Source organism: Mus caroli, unplaced genomic scaffold, assembly GCF_978045245.1.
Source record: "Mus caroli unplaced genomic scaffold, Mus_caroli_1 scaffold_4, whole genome shotgun sequence".
NCBI classification, from domain to species: domain Eukaryota; kingdom Metazoa; phylum Chordata; class Mammalia; order Rodentia; family Muridae; genus Mus; species Mus caroli.
The window spans coordinates 6,781,266-6,797,851 of record NW_028227259.1 but is presented as its reverse complement, the minus strand read 5'-3'; the positions used below and the strand labels follow the sequence as shown (position 1 = coordinate 6,797,851).

General features: G+C 41.6%; 1 pseudogene across 1 annotated transcript in view; it reads left to right on the top strand.

Moving 5' to 3' along the window:
- Positions 1 to 1,878: 1,878 nt before the first annotated feature.
- Positions 1,879 to 16,586, top strand: part of LOC147004905 (protein DBF4 homolog A-like) — a 115,869-nt pseudogene continuing 101,161 nt past the window's right edge. The window contains exons 1-2 of the transcript XR_015046883.1: positions 1,879 to 2,246; positions 2,754 to 2,914. The product of XR_015046883.1 is annotated as a protein DBF4 homolog A-like (transcript). The remainder of the gene's footprint in view (positions 2,247 to 2,753; positions 2,915 to 16,586) is intronic.

Genomic DNA, 16,586 nt, shown 5'->3' with positions numbered 1-16,586 from the left:
GAAGCTGAAAAGCAAGGTTAGTACATTTAGAGCCTTCCTCAGAACTATGGGTTTGATGGATTAGGTCTTTGTTTTCATTTGGGCAGGTGGTGGTGTCTACCTCCTGAGTTTTACAGCCTGAAGGGTACTTCCATCATGGAGTCAGTTATGCTATGGCCTGTGGACCTACTACAGTCTGAGGTCTGTTATAATCTGCAAATAAAGATACTTTGACCTCTTCACTTCCAGTTTTATTTCCACTAGTTGTCTATTGTTCTTGCTAAGACTTCAGGTTCTATATTGAATAGGAATGGAGAGAGTAGACAATCTTATCTTGTTCCTTTTAGTGGAATTGCTTTGAGTTTCTCTTAATTTAAGTTCATGCTGCCAATGGTTTTGTTGTAAGTTGTCTTTATTGATTACGTATGTCCCCTGCATCCCAAATCTGTTCACAGCTCTTACGATGAAGGGATGTTGGGTTTTTCTGCAATTGATGAGATGATCACGTGGTTTTTTGTCTTTCGGTTTTTTATATGTTGGATTACATTTATTGATTTACATATGTTGAGTCATTTCTGCATCTTTGTGATAAAGCCTACTTGATCTAATTCTTAATCTTCTCTCTCTCTCTCTCTTTTGTTCTGAGGGTCAAATGCCAATATATAGATTTCAAAATCTATAAAGCTCAAGTTCTAATTATGTTAATATGTGTGTTATTATTATTTCATCCTGGTGAGCCTCTAACATTTGATAGGGGCAGTGTCTTATTTAGGGCTTTATTGCTGTGAAGAGACAGCATGACCAAGGCAACACTTATCAAGACAATATTTGATTGGAGTTGGCTTACAGGTTCAGAGGTTCAGTGTATTGTCATCAGGGTGGGAGCATGGAAGTGTCGAGGCTGGCATATGGCAGGAGGAGCTGAAGGAGCTGAGAGTTCTATGACTTCATCTGAAGGCTGCGAGGAGAAGACTGGCTTCCATGCAGCCAGGAGGAGGGGGTTAAAGCCTACACCCACAGAGGTACACCTATTCCAACAAAGCTACACTTTTGAATAGTGCCACGCCCTAGGTAGGGAAAGTGGCCTGAGAAAGTAGTTTCCCTTATCTATTACTGGTGCAGGTTTGAAGCTGAGAGATATAGGAGGAAGCAAACGTATCGCAGAATATCCAGTGGACTCACACTTCACAAGCCTTCCTAGACCTCTAGGAGACATCTGATTCTTCTGGAGTTGGGTTAACCACTCTCCCTTAGGTATCAAAATTAAAATGAAATTAAATGCCAATTAAAAAAAAAAAAGGCGTGGAGAATGGATAGAGATATCGCAGAGGTTTAAAACACTAAGTGTTCCTCCTGAGAAAATGAGTTGGATTTCCATAACCCACAAACCTTCTGTAACCCCAGTCCTAGGGACCCAACATTCTCTTTGGGCCTCCAACCATAGATACTGCATACACATGGCGGGTGCACAGACACACCTGTTAGCAAAATACTTCATACGACTAAAAGCATTGAAAACCGCCTTGGGTAAATTCTTATCAAAAAGACTTTTCTTAATTGCACCTGAAAACGTGTGACTCACGCCCAGCACACAGTAGGCCCTCAGTCCAGATCTGTGTCAAAACTGACTTGTCCTGCACTCAAGGCATGGTCGCTTGGAAACACAAGCAATAGTAGTAGCTAGTGAGCAACCCTGCAGCTCCTCGCAGACCTCTGGGGCGAATTCAGGGTGTGGCCACTGTGCAGGTGACCTCCATCACCTCTCTCCTTCTTTGGTCTGCAGTCTCCTTCTTGGGTTTTGGGGTGGCGATGGTCGCGTCGCCTTGGAGACCAGCTAGCTGTGCGGGGAGGGAACTACATTTCCTAGCTACACTGGTGCGCATGGCCGGATGCGGCGCGGGGGCAAGTGCACCACCAGGCCCGCTGCGCACCCGGCTCGCTCCCCGCCATGCTGGCCGCCCGCCCCGGCCTCCGCCTGGGGATGAGGTGGGAGGCGCTAGAAGCCACTTAGGTACAGCCTGGCGCCCGAAGCGGCGCTTGCTAGCTGCCCTCGCCACCGAAGCGCCCGCCAGGCACAATGCAGCACTGAGGCAAACGCGGCTGCGGCAGAGGCAGCGGCTCGGGCTGGGAAGGGGCGGTTGGGAGCCCGAGCCCCGGGCCGGGGCAGGAGCAGCTGAGCGCCGCCACCATGCAGGCAGCAGCGGCCGCGTCCTTCTGGCTGCTCTGCGTCTTGGGGACCTGCCCCGAGGCGCGCTGCGGTCGGGCAGGTAAGTTCGCAGCTGCTGGGGCGTCCAGGACACTTTGGAGCCTGGAAGGACCCCGAAAAGCCGCACCCGCAATTCCACAGTGCGCGGTTTTTTATTTTTATTTTTTGAAGGGCGGCGCGGAAGGGGTGTAAGCACACATGTGTGGGGGACACGAGGATGCCTCAGCAATCTGAGATCAAATGCTCTTTCTTTCTTTCTTTCTTTCTTTCTTTCTTTCTTTCTTTCTTTCTTTCTTTCTTTCTTTCTTTTCTCTTTCCTCCTGCAAAAGAAGAGTCTCCTTCAGGAGAATGGGAAAGGGGTGCCCTGTTTCTGGGCCCGGAGATGCTCCAGGGGAGCTGGTTCCAGGGTTTTCCAGCTGGTGTCTCTGCGTCCTTCCCAGTTAGGTCCGGGAGGGAGGAGGCGGGGGAATAAAGGTGATGAGGACCGCAGGATGGAGGCCTGTGGGTCAGGGTCATTATTTTTTGCTGTTTCTCTCCACTCCCTCCTTCCCTCCTGCCTGCCTGCAAGGAGTCGCCTCACTGAAAGGACTGGAGAGGGGGAACGAAAACCGCTTCCTGGAGCGCCAGAGCATCATACCACTGCGCCTCATCTATAGCTTGGGCGGCGAGGACGAAACTCAGCAAGACCAGCTCAACACTCCGGTGAGGGGCAACCCTGGCGGACCGCAGGTGAGTGGCAGGGTTCTGGAGGTGGTCCTCCACGCTGCCCAGGGACCCCGCGTTTGCTTAGGGTTGCCCTGGAAAAGCGGTGTACCGGGTGAAAAGAGCACAGTCCTAATGTGATTCCCGCATGATACTCTTGGTGCAAGTGCAAAAAGGAGGAAAAAAGGAACTGAAAGAAGGGTAGGCTAATGTTTTGCAGAGGTGCTAGGGGGTAGGGGTAGCATTGGATGCACCTAGTAGCCCTATAACCTGAGCTAGGGACAAGAGGCACAGACCCCCATCTCCTTAGTCAAGCAAAAACTGCATGGGGTAGGAGGAGATTCTATTTAGGCAGGATATGCATCATCACCTTTGTTGTTTTAACTCTGAGAGAAAACATTACCAACCAAGATGATTATTGTAGAAAGAAGAGAGGAGAAGAAAACTAGGCTGCTCTAAGAAACCAAACTAAAATAAACAACATCTCAAAATCCCCTGGTCACTGAGATTTTTGAACACCAGAGACATGCCCATTCAGTCCTAACTTAATGTCCGAAAACGTGTCTTCCTCGGGTGCGATCATTTTATTGAGCACTTACATTGCTCTGAAAACTAACTTATTTCAGTACTTGCATTTTAATCAATACCAAACATCTATAGATACAAATGAGTACTGGCTAACTCTAGCAAACATTTTTGGGACCATAAGTGTTTTTATGTTTGTATGGATCAAGCTGACAATTTGTTCATCTACAAGTGCATCTGAAGTTCATGTAGTTGGTAATTGAAAACTTTACTTAAGTAAAGATAAGCTGGGCAGTTTCATATCATAAATACATTCAACACTAACATAACTGTGATGTGATAATGTACTCAGTTATTCACGTGTGTGACATATGTAAAGAGTGAAAAATATCTAAGTCTATATTTGCACTTGAATATTTGGCTCCATTAAAATTTTGTTGACATAGGTAGAAATTCAGGGTAACTTGTAGTATCCATGGATGTTAGATTAATGTAGTAGAGAACCTAACATGTCCAGCTCTTAATGAAGGATTTTATTATCTGAATTAATGCTTGGCAGCTGCTTGTTTCTCTTGTTAAATTTTGGCCTGTTTCCATGGAAAACCTGCAGAAGGGATCCTGTCTTATTTTTCAGTTAGTTAATAATTATTCCTGTGAAGGAGTATTCTGATGCTTGTTTGTAGCCTCTGATTAAAAAGAAAAAAAACAATCTAGACACACACACACAAACTAAACAGAGGAATATAGTGAATTCTAGCTTCAGTGACTGGGAACTTACAGTCCATCTTGCTTTTCTCTGCCTCCTACTGGCCTGCTCCTTTCTGTATTACTTTGAAGCAAGCAACTGATGCTTTGTTTATTAACATTTTCAGTAATAAAACTCTGAAAGATAAGGGCTATATTAAAAATGCAACTCTGAATTGCCACAGTAAAAATAAGATTCATTCTTTGATACTATAAAACAACCATTCTTTCAGAAACACTTATCTCAAAAATATACTTATATGTTTGTTACACACACACACACACACACACACACACACACACACACGCATTCATTTTGAGCCAGAGCTAAAAGAAAGGGCATGCTTAGTTCATTGAAGTCTCTTTTAGTGTCTTCTACCTATGCTTTTGTCTTTATTTTAATTTGCCTTTTAATTGGTTCTTATTTTTAATTTTCATTGAAATTTACTTATTGAGACATGACGTCTTTTATTCTGTATAGAGTTTTCCATGGTCAGGAATTTGCTGATGTAGACAGTGTGTTAGAGCAAGCCCCAGAGTCTTTGTGGGAAGGGAAGGAAGGATGGAGAGGAGCAGAGATGCAGAGCGAGGGGTGTGAGGGAACAGACGCGGGACCTCTGTCTCTGCCGCCCGCTGACCATGACCTCATATTCGCCCACTTTGTGATGATAGAAGGAAGGCCACTGCTTCTGAGAAAAAGAGTGTTGTTTTCTCTCTCAATGTTTCTAGAACACCTCTTCTGAGACGTTTTAACTCAGATGGGCCTCTCCATATGGGGCATACGATACGATAGGCCCTTCACAAGGAAACTTTGCAGCTGAGGTGAATGAGACTGTTGTTTGGTAGAACTTAGGTTAAACATGTATAGATGACTACTCCGAGTCAGAATTGGAAGTAATGCTATTTATAATTATGGCAAATTATCCTCGGTATCTAAAGGTACACACAGCACATTTTGATATCTCCATCACCCAGGGAGTCAATGTACTTTACCAGGATCCTTTAATTGCAGCAGGACACCACAGAGAACTGATGGAATCTCAAAGACCAGTATTTCCTACAGAGAGGAAACTGAGGGATTTTCTTGTCTGTTAGGCCTTCCTGGTTTCCAGAGAGCTATAATTTAACCTGAAAATGTGTGGATTTTATATAGCTCTTGTTACTATTATTATTATCATTATTATTTTGGTAAAAAGAACTTTTGGCACTGTAGGTACCCATGGATATCTTTAGCATTTTCCTTTGTATTATAGAAATAATGTCTGGATGATTCTTTTGTTACCTCATAAGGTACGCGTGTGTGTGTTTGTGTGTGTGTGTGTGTGTGTCTGTGTGCAAGCAATTCTTTTATTGACTCATTAAGAGGAATTTATTCACTTTGAGCTCTTGCTAGTTAGCATTTTAAGTAAATCAAGGTCATAGGGATTTAGAAATAAAAGCCACAGTTCTAGCCTTTAAGGGGTTTACAGAGAGCTGGGAAAATGAATGAGTGCTTGAACAATTATTCTTTGCCCTTCAGTCTTGAGGTAATTACAGGGGCTGTGGAAACAGTGGAAGCCCAGTGCCCAGCGCATAACCCCACAAGAAGTCTCTGGGCTCTCCCAGGAGGTGCTGTTTGATTGGTCATATTACAGACAAGGAGTGGGCATAGCTAGCAGAGAGGGCAGCATGTTCAGAGTCACATGGAAGCCAGGCATTGCCTCTGCTAACTGCAGATGAGATTTGGGGGACCAGTGTGAGAAGCATGTCGCTCCTAGATGCTGCAGCAAGTTCTGATGTTCTGAGGAGTTGGGACTTGGCTCTGCAGGCTATGTAAGCCTTTTGGCAAGGAGGATTAACTGGCTAAATTCATGATCCTATGGTATCATCCTAGTGTTACAGAAGAATAATTGTAATTCTCAAGAGTGAGCAGGAGTATTATTCACTTTTATTCACTGATCAATTCCAGTTCGTATCATTAAGCTTTGTAAGTGCCGAGCTCCCAAACATGCTGAGAAGACCAGATGAGTGGCATTTATAAAGCACCTAGGTCAATGCTGGGTATGCAGTGACTCTCTAAGAATCTTTTAAGTCATAGTCACTCCCTTGGTAGCTTCAGGACTGTTTTTATTCATTTTATGACATCATTTGAATGCAAAATGATGCCCTCATTACCTGAATTTAACACATTCCCTGAAGTTACAGATTATTCATTTTTTACATAACATGGAATGGTCTTGGAAGGAAGAGACCTTATAGGCCATTCAAATTAGCTCAGAAATTACCGCTTACCTGATAGGCTCGAGCAACTGACCAAGGGAAGGTGGTCACCACTGTAGTCTTAGATGGTTCCATTCCTCAAGCTCAAGAGACTAGGTGAGTATCAAATTTCTTTTATATTATTAATGTGAGCTTGTTTCAGTTTTCATCCATAGATGGCAATATGAAGCTTTTATTTTAGAAGAAATTTCACTGTGGTTCTACTTGAATGGTGACAGTTTAGTGTGAAATGGTGATTTCACTGATACAAGGCCATATTGTGAGATTTTTTTTTCTTTTTACTTATTGCATAGTGAGTTATTCCAGTGCTTACTAATTCTTATTGCAAATGGGATGATTACCCTGTGTAGACACTCATTATGTCATAAAATGCTAGAGATTATAGTCAAAATAGTTGTAGTTGATTGTGAGTAACCTTGCTGTCTTCAGGGTTGTCAAATATGAAGTAGTGCCAAGCTTAGAAGATAGCCCTCGAATATTTAAAATATTGAGGTTTTTGGTTTTTTTCCTTCTTTCTTGACAGTTTTTTTTGCTAAAAGAATTGGCTGCCTGTAGATAGTAAGGTAAAACATATATCTTTCATGAATTTGTATAAGGTGTCATGTACTGAGCCTTACTGCTTGTTGACCATTGATGGCCCTGTCGTTGCTATCTTAGACTGCTTACTAATGGTTGCTCTTTGTGCCAGCTAAGCAGCATATAGTTACCACGACACTAGACGTGGGTCATCTGATAGTTTATTTTGTTACATAGTTACCTTTAAATTCTGTTATGTATTTTTAAAACACCCAGTGATTTTATACTCCTACAAACGACATAATTTCTTCTATCAGAAGTATTGTTTGGAAATACAAGATCTACTTTCTTCCATCCTGTCCTCTGCAAAGTATTACAGCTTCGTAAGGAGTCGTCAAGTGGGGACAAGGACGTGGATCTATAACTCTCCACAGTCTTATTGCTCACCATTAGTGAGTGGGTCAGAAAGCACACTCAAGGCAAGATGGCAGCAGAGCTGTGCTCTGGCTTTTTGTTTATTTTGGCTAATATTTATATATATGACATGGAATATGTGAGCTGTCCTTAACATCAAGCTGTTCCCTCTGAGGGCACCGAGTCAGGCTGGCACTCAGTTATCTGCAGTACAGCTCCCCCAGTGGTGAAGGGTTCCTAGGAATTATAGCTTTCATGGTAGCTTGCCAGGTTAGCACAAACATCTTTTTTCTTTTTTTTTAAAGTAATGGTAAACCCATTTTATTTCTCTGAAATATTGCACTGAGTTAGAAAAAGATAGGGTAAAACTCTTGCAAGTAGACTTTCATAACACAGGTGAGTGCACAGTGTTCCGCCCAACTGCCTAGGAGGAGGGGTTGTGAGGACATCGCCCTGGTACCTCAGAGGAGGCAGGTGCATGAGGACAGGTCTGAGAGCCTGGCCCACCAACTTTTCTTTACTGTTTTTTTTAATGTTTTTTTTTAATTTTTAATATTTTTATTACATATTTTCCTCAGTTACATTTCCAATGCTATCCCAAAAGTCCCCCATAGCGCCCCCCACTTCCCTACCCACCCATTCCCATTCTTTTGGCCCTGGCATTCCCCTATATAGGGGCATATAAAGTTTGCAAGTCCAATGGGCCTCTCTTTCCAGTGAGAGCCGACTAGGCAATCTTTCGATACATATGCAGCTAGAGACAAGAGCTCCGGGGTTCTGGTTAGTACATCATGTTGTTCCGACAATAGGGTTGCAGATCCCTTTAGCTCCTTGGGTACTTTCTTTAGCTTCTGCATAGGGAGCCCTGTGATACATCCAATAGCTGACTGTGAGTAAAAGTACATTTGTTAAACTTAGTAGCTCAATATTAATACATTTTTGCCATATGGAGCAGGAAAGAAATATTTCACAGTGCATTTTTGTTTACCTACCAATTCAATAAAGTAAAAATAAAAATTAAAATATCCCTTAATCCCTTAAATGTTTTTAAAACAACCTTCTTTTAATTTTACAACTATCTATCAATCTATCTATCAATCAATCAATCTATCTATCTATCTGCTGTGCATGTGTGTGTGTGCGTGTGTATGTTTGTACATGTGAAGGTCAGAAGACAACATCATACAGGAGTCATGTCTCTCCTTTTACCATGTAAGTTCTGGGAATTAAACTTAGGTTACCAGGCCTGGCTGCAAGCATCATTATCCACTGAGACATCTTGTAGGCTTTCCCTTAAATTTTCATTCAGAATATAAATGTAGGGATAGAATTCTAGACGACAGAAGAGACCTAATTCCGGTATCACTCTTTCTTATCTTTGATATCCCAATCTGTATGTGTATACTGTGTGTGTGTATATATACAGACACATATACATATAGTTACGTATGCAATTCCACACAATTATTTTATTGTGCACAGAGGATTCACTGTTTGATCATTTCTTCATAGCTACATGGAGACCAAGTAGGAGCTTATGAGTTTATAAAGAATGTTGTTAGTTTTACTTACTTTCTCACAGTACAAAACATGCCACGTGTTCTTTTTATGGTTCTAGAGCCCATTTTAGAGAGAGGCCTGCTGTTTTTCTCCTGACTCACTGAGAATGGAATCTGTAACAGAGGTATCATTTCACAGCTCAGTGAGGCTAAGCTAGGACCACCTTTATCAGGAAGTCTTGAGGACTAACCCCATGTGGAAAGAAGATGCTCATCCGAGTGGGACAGGCGTGGAAGGGGGGGTGGGGGGTGGGTGGAGAAAAGCGAGAGGAATGGTGGGAAGCAGGAAGGGAAGGAAACTGAGAAAAGAAGATGTCAGTGTTATGTATGCTGTGTATTAACATGTTTAATATGTGGTAATTTTGTGGGGGCTTTTATGCCAAATTAACTTCTTAGTGTTTGGTGTACATCATGTTCACAGAAATCCAGTGGTAGGTCATAACTTGCCATCTTTAATGAAGCCAACAGGGGATTTGAACTCAAAAACTTCATCTCCACTTCACTTGCTGAATTCTTGGGTCAGACAGGATTCAAGACATGTAAGATGTCTTTGGCATCAGAATCCAAAGGTTTCTTTTATTTCCCCGATTGGAGTTACACTTTTAGTGCTTCAAAAATACCGGTGTTTATTTATTTATTTTTTTTTTGTTTTGTTTTTTGTTTTGTTTTGTTTTTTGTTTTTTTTTAATTAGGTAATTTCCTCAATTACATTTCCAATGCTATCCAAAAAGTCCCCAATACACTCCCCCCCCCAAGTCCCCCGCCCACCCACCCCCACCCCTTGGCCCTGGCATTCCCCTGTACTGGGGCATATAAAGTTGGCAAGTCCAATGGGCCTCTCTTTCCAGTGATGGCCTACTAGGCCATCTTTTGATACAAATGCAGCTAGAGTCAAGAGCTCCGGGGTTCTGGTTAGTACATCATGTTGTTCCACCACATTTTCCACCACATTTTCTGTATCCATTCCTCTGTTGAGGTGCATCTGGGTTCTTTCCAGCTTCTGGCTATTATAAATAAGGCTGCTATGAACATAGTGGAGCATGTGTCCTTCTTACCGGTTGGAACATCTTCTGGATATATGCCCAGGAGAGGTATTGCTGGATCCTCTGGTAGTATTATGTCCAATTTTCTGAGGAACCGCCAAACTGATTTCCAGAGTGGTTGTAACAGCTTGCAATCCCACCAACAATGAAGGAGTGTTCCTCTTTCTCCACATCCTCGCCAGCATCTGCTGTCACCTGAATTTTTGATCTTAGCCATTCTGACTGGTGTGAGGTGGAATCTCAGGGTTGTTTTGATTTGCATTTCCCTGATGATTAAGGATGTTGAACATTTTTTCAGGTGTTTCTCTGCCATTCGGTATTCCTCAGGTGAGAATTCTTTGTTCAGTTCTGAGCCCCATTTTTTTTTTGAATTAGCAAAGAATGTTTATTTTTTTTTTAATTTTTAATATTTTTATTACATATTTTCCTCAATTACATTTCCAATGCTATCCCAAAAGTCCCCCATAGCGACCCCCACTTCCCTACCCACCCATTCCCATTCTTTTGGCCCTGGCATTCCCCTATCTGAGCCCCATTTTTTAACGGGGTTATTTGATTTTCTGGAGTCCACCTTCTTGATTTCCTTATATATATTGGATATTATTCCCCTGTCTGATTTAGGATAGGTAAAGATCCTTTCCCAATCTGTTGGTGGTCTTTTTGTCTTATTGACGGTGTCTTTCGCCTTGCAGAAGCTTTGCAACTTTATGAGGTTCCATTTATCGATTCTCGATCTTACAGTGCAAGCCTTTGCTGTTCTATTCAGGAATTTTTCCCCTGTACCCATATCTTCGAGGCTTTTCCCTACTTTCTCCTCTATAAGTTTCAGTGTCTCTGGTTTTATGTGGAGTTCCTTAATCCACTTAGATTTGACCTTGGTACAAGGAGATAGGAATGGATCAATTCCCATTCTTCTACAGGATAACCGCCAGTTGTGCCAGCACCATTTGTTGAAAATGCTGTCTTTTTTCCACTGGATGGTTTTTGCTCCCTTGTCAAAGATCAAGATCAAGTGACCATAGGTATGTGGGTTGATCTCATGGTCTTCAATTCTGTTCCATTGGTCTACTTGTCTGTCAATATACCAGTACCATGCAGTTTTTATTACAATTGCTTTGTAGTACAGCTTTAGGTCAGGCATGGTGATTCCTCCAGAGGTTCTTTTATCCTTGAGAAGAGTTTTTGCTATCCTAGGTTTTTTGTTGTTCCAGATGAATTTGCAGATTGCCTTTTCCAATTCGTAGAAGAATTGAGTTGGAATTTTGATGGGGATCGCATTGAATCTGTAGATTGCTTTTGGCAAGATAGCCATTTTTACAATGTTGATCCTGCCAATCCATGAGCATGGGACGTTTTTCCATCTTCTGAGATCTTCTTTAATTTCTTTCTTCAGGGACTTGAAGTTCTTGTCATACAGATCTTTCACTTCCTTAGTTAGAGTTAGGCCAAGGTATTTTATATTGTTTGTGACTATTGAGAAGGGTGTTGTTTCCTTAATTTCCTTCTCTGCTTGTTTATCCTTTGTGTACAGAAAGGCCATTGACTTGCTTGAGTTAATTTTATATCCAGCTACTTCACCGAAGCTATTTATCAGGCTTAGGAGTTCTCTGGTGGAATTTTTAGGGTCACTTATGTATACTATCATATCATCTGCAAAAAGCGATATTTTGACTTCTTCTTTTCCTATTTGTATCCCCTTGATCTCCTTTTGTTGTCTAATTGCTCTGGCTAGGACTTCAAGTACAATGTTGAATAGGTAGGGAGAGAGTGGGCAGCCTTGTCTAGTCCCTGATTTTAGTGGGATTGCTTCAAGCTTCTCACCATTTACTTTGATGTTGGCTACTGGTTTGCTTTATATTGCTTTTATCATGTTTAGGTATGGGCCTTGAATTCCTGATCTTTCCAAGACTTTTATCATGAATGGGTGTTGGATTTTGTCAAATGCTTTTTCAGCATCTAACGGGATGATCATGTGGTTTTTGTCTTTGAGTTTATTTATATAATGGATTACATTGATGGATTTTCGTATATTGAACCATCCTTTCATTTCTGGGATGAAACCTACTTGATCAGGATGGATGATTGTTTTGATGTGTTCTTGGATTCGGTTAGCGAGAACTTTATTGAGTATTTTTGCATCAATATTCATAAGGGAAATTGGTCTGAAGTTCTCTATTTTTGTTGGGTCTTTATGTGGTTTAGGTATCAGAGTAATTGTGGCTTCGTAGAATGAGTTGGGTAGAGTACCTTCTGATTGTATTTTGTGGAATAGTTTGTGAGGAACTGGGATTAGTTCTTCTTTGAAGGTTTGATAGAACTCTGCACTAAACCCATCTGGTCCTGGGCTTTTCTTGGTTGGGAGACTATTAATGATTGCTTCTATTTCTTTAGGGGATATGGGACTGTTTAGATCATTAACCTGATCTTGATTTAACTTTGGTACCTGGTATCTGTCTAGAAACTTGTCCGTTTCATCCAGGTTCTCCAGTTTTGTTGAGTATAGCCTTTTGTAGAATGATCTGATGGTGTTTTGGATTTCTTCAGGGTCTGTTGTTATGTCTCCCTTTTCATTTCCGATTTTGTTAATTAGAGTACTTTCCCTATGCCCTCTAGTGAGTCTGGCTAAGGGTTTATCTATCTTGTTGATTTTCTCAAAGAACCAGCTCCTCGATTGGTTGATTCTTTGAATTGTTCTTCTTGTTTCCACTTGGTTGATTTCACCCCTGAGTTTGATTATTTCTTGCTGTCTACTCCTCTTGGGTGAATTTGCTTCCTTTCGTTCTAGAGCTATTAGGTGTGTTGTCAAGCTGCTTATGTGTGCAGTCTCTAGTTTCTTTTTGGAGGCACTCAGAGCTATGAGTTTTCCTCTTAGAAATGCTTTCAGTGTGTCCCATAAGTTTGGGTATGTTGTGGCTTCATTTTCATTAAACTCCAGAAAGTCCTTAATTTCTTTCTTTATTCCTTCCTTGACCAAGGTATCATTGAGAAGAGTGTTGTTTAGTTTCCACGTGTGTGTTGGCTTTCTATTATTTATTTTGTTATTGAAGATCAGTCTTTGTCCATGGTGATCTGATAGGGTGCATGGGACAATTTCAATATTTTTGTATATATTGAAGCTTGTTTTGTGACCAATTATGTGGTCAATTTTGGAGAAGGTACCGTGAGGTGCTGAGAAGAAGGTATATCCTTTCGTTTTAGGATAAAATGTTCTTTAGATATCTGTCAGATCCATTTGTTTCATAACCTCTGTTAGTTTCACTGTGTCCCTGTTTGGTTTCTGTTTCCATGATCTGTCCATTGGTGAAAGTGGTGTGTTGAAGTCTCCCACTATTATTGTGTGAGGTGCAGTGTGTGCTTTGAGCTTAATAAAGTATCTTTAATGAATGAGGCTGCCCTTGTATTTGGAGCATAGATATTCAGAATTTATAGTTCCTCTTGGAGGATTTACCTTTGATGAGAATGAAGTGCCCTTCCTTGTCCTTTTTGATGACTTTGGGTTGGAAGTCAATCTTATCAGATATTAGAATGGCTACTCCAGCTTGTTTCTTCATACCATTTGCTTGGAAAATTGTTTTCCAGCCTTTCATTCTGAGATAGTGTCTATCTTTTTCTCTGAGATGAGTTTCCTGTAAGCAGCAAAATGTTGGGTCCTGTTTCTGTAGCCAGCCTGTTAGTCTATGTCTTTTTATTGGGGAGTTGAGTCCGTTGATATTAAGAGATATTAGGGAGAAGTAATTGTTGCTTCCTTTTATTTTTGTTGTTAGAGTTGGTGTTCTGTTTTTGTGGCTGTCTTCTTTTAGGTTTGTTGAGGGATTACCTTCTTGCTTTTTCTATGACGTGGTTTCCGTCCTTGTATTGGTTTTTTTCTGTTATTATCCTTTGAAGTGCTGGATTTGTGGAAAGATAATGTGTGAATTTGGTTTTATCGTGGAATACTTTGGTTTCTCCATCTATGGTAATTGAGAGTTTGGCTGGGTATAGTAGCCTGGGCTGGAAATTGTGTTCTCTTAGTTTCTGTATAACATCTGTCCAGGCCCTTCTGGCTTTCATAGTCTCTGGTGAAAAATCTGGTGTAATTCTGATAGGCTTGCCTTTATATGTTACTTGACCTTTTTCCCTTACTGCTTTTAGTATTCTATCTTTATTTAGTGCATTTGTTGTTCTGATTAGTATGTGTCGGAAGGAATTTCTTTTCTGGTCCAGTCTATTTGGAGTTCTGTAAGCTTCTTGTATGTTCATGGGCATCTCTTTCTTTAGGTTTGGAAAGTTTTCTTCTATAATTTTGTTGAATATATTTGCTTGTCCTTTGAGTTGAAAATCTTCATTCTCATCTACTCCTATTATCCGTAGGTTTGGTCTTCTCATTTTGTCCTGGATTTCCTGGATATTTTGAGTTAGGATCTTTTTGGATTTTGTATTTTCTTTGATTGTCGTGCTGATGTTCTCTATGGAGTCTTGTGCACCTGAGATTCTCTCTTCCATCTCTTGTATTCTGTTGCTGATGCTCGTATCTATGGTTCCAGATTTCTTTCCTAGTGTTTCTATCTCCAGTGTTGCCTCAATTTGGGTTTTCTTCAGTGTTTCTACTTCCCTTTTTAGGTCTTGGATGGTTTTATTCAATTCCATCACCTGTTTGGTCTGGTTTTCCTGCAATTCTTTAATGGATTTTTGTGCTTCCTCTTTAATGTCTTCTACCTGTTTAGCAGTGTTCTCCTGCAATTCTTTAAGGGATTTTTGTGCTTCCTCTTTAATGTCTTCTACCTGTTTAGCAGTGTTCTCCTGCAATTCTTTAAGGGATTTTTGTACTTCCTCTTTAATGTCTTCTACCTGTTTAGCAATGTTCTCCTGCAATTCTTTAAGGGATTTTTGTGCTTCCTCTTTAATGTCTTCTACCTGTTTACCAGTGTTCTTTTGTATTACTTTAAGTGTGTTATTAAAGTCCTTCTTGATGTCCTCTACCATCATCGTGAGATATGCTTTTAGAAAGGGGTCTAGCTTTTCTGGTGTGTTGGGGTGCCCTGGACTGGGCGAAGTGGGAGTGCTGGGTTCTGATGATGGTGAGTGGTCTTGGTTTCTGTTAGTAAGATTCTTACGTTTACCTTTCGCCATCTGGTAATCTCTGGGATTAGTTGTTATTGTTGTCACTGTTTAAATATTGGAGCAGACTCTGTGTTCCACTCACCAGAAGTCTCAAAATCCTGTGGCGGGTGTCAGCAGACCCTGCGCTCTAGCTACCCTGGTGCTGTTCAGACCGGAAGAGGCTTGTGGCCCTACTCAGGCCGGATTTCTGCCTCCCCAACCAAAGCAGTCTCAGGTCCCGCATGATTGGCCTGGAGCAGAAGCTGTGTTCCACTCACCAGAAGTCTCAAAATCCTGTGGCGGGTGTCGTGGGTAGCTGGCGGGTGTCAGCCGACCCTGCGCTCCAGCTACCCAGGTGCTGGCCAGACCCGAAGAGGGTTGTGGCCCTACTCAGGCCGGTCTTCTGCTTCCCCAACTAATGCAGTCTCAGGTCCCGCGCGCAACTGGACCAGAGCAGAAGCTGTGTTCCACTCAACCAGAAGTCCCAAGATCCTGTGGCGGGTATTGTGGGTAGCTGGCGAGTGTCAGCCGACCCTGCGCCCTAGCTACCCCGGTGCTGGTCTGACCGGAAGAGGCTTGTGGCCCCACTCAGGCCGGATTTCTGCCTCCCAACCAAAGCAGTCTCAGGACCCGTGCGATTGGCCTGGAGCAGAAGCTGTGTACCACTCACCAGAAGTCTCAAAATCCTGTGGTGGTGTCGTGGGTAGCTGGAGGGTGTCAGCTGATCCTGCGCTCTAGCTACCCAGGTGCTGGTCAGACCCGAAGAGCCGGTGTTTATATTTGAAGTTACAGTACTGTGAAGAGGCTTGCTGAGCACAGTAGGGGTCTTCAGTTTTACTATCCTTATAACTAATGGAATATGTGGTAGACATTTGACTTCCAAGAGCAGGTCTCAAAAGAGGTGTCTATTGATATTATATTGATGATTATGTTTTCATTGTAAGTTCAATTTTTAGAATTCAGCAGTCAATATCAAAATTATATATGCTCTTGTAGCCATAGGGTTTTTTTTTTTTTTTTTACAGAAGCATTAAATGGTAAACAGAGGTCTATATTCATATAGTCCCCCATCAAAGGAAAAGGTACAGTGTATCTTTATTTCCCTATAGTTCCAGTAGCTTAAGGGTTCCATATGTCAAACCATTCAGGTAAGACAGATTAATAATAACCCAAATGATAAGTTCTGTGAACATCTTACTGGATGTGTTTATTTTGGTAGTAAAAGTACTAGAAAGAAAAAGAAAAGTTGGAAGCAAGAGTTGAAAATACAGGAATTCATTTTTCCAAATGCGTTCCAAGTACCGTAAGCACTGTGATGAGTGACTTGTGTTCATTCTGTTTAATGACGAGGTAGATACTATTATACCCACTTTGTAGGCGAGTGAGTTAGCTTTCCCATGCTCATGTAGCTTAATAAAAGGGTAGAAATGGGAAAATAATTCTGAAAGGAAATGTTAAAATCAACAAAAGAGCCTTTAACAAAGTTTTTGGTACTAATTTATCCTGGATTTCTATTTATCTGTGTTAGAATATACCAACATGATTTCGTCAGAAACTCCT